Source organism: Hydra vulgaris, chromosome 03 (genome assembly GCF_038396675.1).
Source record: "Hydra vulgaris chromosome 03, alternate assembly HydraT2T_AEP".
Classification (NCBI taxonomy): domain Eukaryota; kingdom Metazoa; phylum Cnidaria; class Hydrozoa; order Anthoathecata; family Hydridae; genus Hydra; species Hydra vulgaris.
Window position 1 is genome coordinate 56,831,914 of NC_088922.1, and position 5,587 is coordinate 56,837,500.

General features: G+C 28.5%; 1 protein-coding gene across 3 annotated transcripts in view; it reads left to right on the forward strand.

Annotated features, from left to right (window-relative positions):
- Positions 1–237: 237 nt before the first annotated feature.
- LOC136078297 (uncharacterized) overlaps positions 238–5,587 on the forward strand; it is a 105,557-nt gene continuing 100,207 nt past the window's right edge. For 2 of the 3 annotated variants that reach the window (XM_065793778.1, XM_065793779.1), the window contains exon 1: positions 256–414. The gene's annotated coding sequence lies outside the window, so the exon portion shown is untranslated. Of the gene's footprint in view, positions 415–5,587 lie in introns of all 3 variants that reach the window. The other variant, XM_065793777.1, reaches the window with a different exon arrangement.

Here is a 5,587-nt window from a genome sequence, read left to right on the forward strand (position 1 = left end):
AAATACTTAAAATACTTAAACTATACCTCTTTGGACTTTTTTGATTAAGATACAACAATATACAAATGAAATAATAATTTATAAAATCAATTTTTTATACATTTACAATTTCATATTATTTTTTATTTTAATTATAATAAAACATTGATCTCGTAACTACCCGTATGTATTTTAAAACAGAAAAATAATTACCAGATTAATTTAAGATTAAAAGCTTAAAAAAAATTCTTTACCTCTGACAAATTAACTTAAGTTAATTTGTCGAAGCAAACTTTTTAAAACTTTTAAAGTTGGACGGTAAACTTATTTTAATGATACACATTAAAGTATTTTTTATTATCCAAACAATCTAAAAAATATAATTATGGCAAACCTTACTGAATGATCAAATACAGTTATTTAGAAAAATCAGAGGTAAGCAATAGAATCATTTTATTTTAATAAACAAAGTATTTAATTATCTCAAATATCAAAACTGAAACTTACTGCTAACAAACTTGCAAATAAAAATTAAATTAAAATTACTTTAGTTATAATGCATAATCCAAATATTTTTTGAAGAAAACTGAAATAATAATACAAACTGTAATTATAAAATTTCATAAAAAAATTACGTTGTATAATTTATAAATATGAATACTTTTGAATAATTTTAATGCAAAAAATCAAATAACATATATCAATAAGCAGGTAATCATATTGGGTCAGGGAAGTAACATCGGTTTTCGCCATGTCTAATAACATCTGAAACTTTATTGGTGTCTATTAACATTTATGCAAAAGTATATAAATATTACAGATATTAATTATATTTATAGTTTATTAATAATATTAATAGTAATATAAAAATAATAATAATATTGTTAATAATAATTACAGTTATTACAATATTACAAATATTACACCTTTTCAGTTATCTAAGTATAACTACACTGTGCAATTAAATCTGGATATTTTACGGAGTTAGTTACATCTTTTTAATTATCAAAATATAAAGCGATCAGTTTAGAAATTGAAAACTTTTTAAACAATCAAGAGTAGTTTAAAAAAAGTTTTTCTTTATAGAGGTAACTAATTAAAAGATAAAAGGTAATTGCGCAGTTAATTAAAGCTGCTGTAATTACATCTTCAAAACTATTAACTAATAATGTATAATTTTAGCCAGATGTTCCTACATTTACAACTTTTTGTAGATGTAATTACACATGGAAAAAATATTAACTATTAATGAATTATTTTACCAAGATATAGTTTTATATATAATTTTTTTTAGATGTAATTACATTTCTAAAAAGATACTAAATAATACATAAATTTTAGGGAGCGGTAATAAATACATCGATGCATCATGTTCGATGCATTGAACACAATGCATCAAATGGTTAATCGTGTGCGATGCATCGAACGATTCATTGTGTTAAATGCATCGAACATGATGCATGATTACACGATACATCAAAAGACTGGATCGTTAAACAATGCATCGAAAGAATGAAAATAAAATATAAAACAACTAGATTTAAAAACAAAATTTTATTTAGTTATTGTTATTTGCTATTAATCATCTACAATAATGGCAAAGAAATTTTACAAAAATTAAAAACTTTTTTTTTTCCGGGAAATTAGTCATAATATATTATAGTCACTATAGAGTTGTTCACACCATTCATTTTCTTCATCTGTCTTAAGTTTTCCTTTATGTAAACAAGTTTTCAACTTTAGACGCAGACAGATTTGTTCTCCTGTCACCGTCAATATTTCCAGCTGTGGAAAACACTCGTTCAGAGCTGGAGGTAGCTGCTGGAAATGCCAACAATCTCCTGGCTAAGCGGGCAAGTTTTGGATACTTAAAAGATTGGTTCTTCCAGTGACAAAGTACATTCCCATTATTGGCAGTTAGTGTTGTTGTCAAATAGCTCTCTGTCTCCGCCTTAATCTTCGCTATCAAAGATGTGCTTCCTTCTGGGTTAGTAACCACTTTTCCAAAAGTTTGGATTTTCAAACTTTTGCAAAAACTTCTTACGTATCCAATTGTTGTTTTTTCTTGAGGCTGTGTGTGTGTCTGTGTCATTGTATTTTTCGTTTCATAAATGAGTGATTATAATGTGTTGGGTTATGTGGTGTTCCTAAGTTCGACCATGCACATGTTGAACACAGCTGTATTCAAATATATCTTGGTCATGTTGTACCTTTGCCCAATACCATGCAATGTTGATCCTTTGTAACTTGGATCCAACATGTTTGCATATGTGTATTTTAAAACTGTAGCTCCAAATTTGGGAAACCTGTCATGCATTTGCAACAAGTAATGAGCAGCGACTTCTTTCATCATGGGATTGGGTGTATATATGATATTGAATGCAATTCATCTTGCAGATCAAAAAGTTTTGGAATAATATGGGCTAATAAAACCTCGTTCTCTGAACTTGCAAGGTTGAATAGCTCTTCAACTTTTACAATAGTTCAATCATTGTCCTCAATTGTATAATCTCCTCTTCATCTGGTATTTTGTTGACTAGTTTTTGTGAAACATCTTTTTCTGCAACAATTTTGATGGCAGGCAGTAGCTTATTAATTGATTGAAATTGATGGAGCTCACTGTTCCATCTGGTTGAGCAACTTTAACTAGTTTTTTAATTGTAATATCTGGTATTTTTGATGCTTCGACCACTAGTAAATCCTTTGACTTCTGAGAATGAATGAAGACACTATCTTTTCCAGCTTTCTTCATATTTACTCCACCCTCACATGTTATTGTTGTGCGCACATTTGGTCCTAAGCTTAGGTCTTTTGTGAATCCATCCAATCTTTTTGTGATTTCTTCTGATGAATAAACAATACATTAAACGATCTATTTAATTTAACGATTTACAACTAATAATACATTAGGCAATCCATTAATTTTAAGATTATCAATACATTAGACAATCTATTTACTTTTTTGGAAAAATGATTTCAATTTTTTGTGTTATGAGAACCTTTTATCATACACAATCATTGGTTAAAAGGATTTTGATGGGATATTTTTTCAGCATTAGGTCCCAGATTTTAAGGGTGTGGATTAGCTTTCAAACAATTAATTGCTTTATTGATTAACTTCGAATAATTTTTTTACAAATAAATTCTTACAGTTTGAAAAAAGTAAATTTGACTTCTTATAATTTTATTTCTTTTTTATCATCAGATTTGATGAAAAAAAAAAAATTTATTTACAGTGTCATTATTTAAACTAATTCTTAACTTTGTAATAAATAATCCTGCAGCACTAAAACTTCTTTCTGCTTCTACATTCTAGAAAACTTCTTTTCTGCTTCTAGATGGTGGAGGGCTAAGCATGGAGCTGTAAATTTTTTCTATGGAGTTTGGCCTTTTTTTCCTGTACTTGCAAGCGTTGTCATTTCTCGTTTGATACAAGTCAAAATCTCTTGAAGGGATGACATACCAGTTAGTCTTTTATTTCTTCCTGTTGTTGAAGTTATATTTGAAACCATTTATGCTAATTCTTTAGCTTTAGTTGTTTTTTTTATTGGTTCTACATTACAAGTAGATTTAATATCAGACTCAGGTGATGCTTCTACCTTCTCATGTAGAAACAAACATATGAAAACATCTCAAGCTAATTTAGCAATTTCCTTTTCATTTGGGTGTTTTAAAAGATTACCTGGTAACTCTAAATCTGATTTAAAAGCATCTGGATTATACAAATAGCATAGTAAACCAGCAATAACATAATTTCTTCTTTCAGTATTTCTCTCAGAGACTACATTTAATAGTTTTTGACCAATTTTAGTATTTTGTTCTCTAAGATTTTGTAGTAAAAACAAACTTGTATCAGATTTTATTAAATCACAGTCTCCTTTTCCCAATGCCATAACACTTAACACAACAACATGATGAGCCTGAACAATATCAGAAATGTGATTTATTTTGTCTTCTGATAAATCAAATCTGTTCTGAATATATCTACAAGAGCTTTTCCAATAGCATTTTTTTATTCCAAAAATAGCTTTAACATACTGATTAGATAATTCCATCTTGTTTTAGTATCCAGAAAAGGCCTAAGCCTTTTTTCCTAAATCTGATCTACAATTTTACAAACCTTTGATAAAACAATACCAAAGTCCTCGTTAAATTGGATTTCCTTATCTACAAAGCTGATACTTTCCTTCATTTAGCTCTTCCATAATAAGTTCTTTTCCAGTTGTCTTTGGTGCTGAACCTTTTTCTTATAAAGAATATCATATATCGCAAAATGAATTCAATTAGCAATAGCAAATTTGGTGGGTAACTCCTATTTCTCTTCTCATTTTTTTCATGACTAATGCACCATCAGTAACACACACAAAGATATCATTGATCATATTTAAGCCAAAATCTATTCTTTTCAATAACAATATTAACTGCTCTTTCTAAAGGCAATGAACCATTTACTCTTGTCATTCCAATAATCACTCCAAGACCAAATAAAATTTGTCGGAACAATGTACATCAAAACACAAATGCCTTCTAGTTCCACCTGAAGTCCACTTGTCAAGAGAAATTGAAAACATTTCTCCAGTTATTTTTTTTTTGCTAAAGCTCTTGAGCAATTTGTAATTTTATTAAACTTGTGTAGTTCATAACATTTGCCTTTATAGTAGGTAGATCATCAGGGATTTTATGTTCTTGAGCTTTCCAGCCATTTTTTATATATTTTTGATTGACCAAAGTTGCAAAAGAAGTACAACCCACAGCTGTTAAACAAGCTAATACTTCATCAGCTTTGTTACCTGTTTTATTACAGTAGGAAGCAACACTTAGCTGTGTACTTTTTGTCTTTTCTGAAACAATTTTGAATGATATAAAAAACTTGAAATTGATGAATGGAATTTAATTTGGACTGAACAATGTTTGCATTTGCACAGTGATTTCGCTTTATTTTCTAAAGAAAAATGCTTCCAAATATCAGAACAACTTTTTCCAGTTAACATAGTAAATGGTGTTCAGGCTTCTCTATGACCGCATTGTATTGTTTGTGAACATTTTTTTACTAGCACCAGAAAAGTCAAAAAAGTTGTTATTGTTTCTTAAAAAAATGCTATTTTGTAATTATAATAACAAAGTGTTAATAAAAATAAACTATAACATTTATAGCATTTTAAAGCAGAAAATTAATCAATGAATCTTTTGTTAATAGATCAATGATTAATTATTATTAATTGAATAATTATTAATCTTTTGCCACCCCTAATTTTTAATTTTGATAGAAATTTGTGTTAGAGATTGACATTGAGAATACCTGCAGAATCAATGACACTAGAAACAAGTCGTTCAGTGTGATGAACATTAAAGTCACCAACAACAACAATACTGGCTGAAGGATAAAAAAAGGAGCTTAGTCTATTTGATCAGAAATAACTTTAAAAAGTGTGTAGCCTTGAGATAAACGAGAACAATATAGATAGCGATTCCATTTTGACCTAAAACATTGAATTTTCATAAAGTTTACTTTCTTATATCTTTTTGTTCAATTAAGCAAGCACCTTGAGGTCATAAGCATCAGTTAGTGTTAGTCAAGCTCTTTCCAGCCATTTTTAGAGAGTACTAT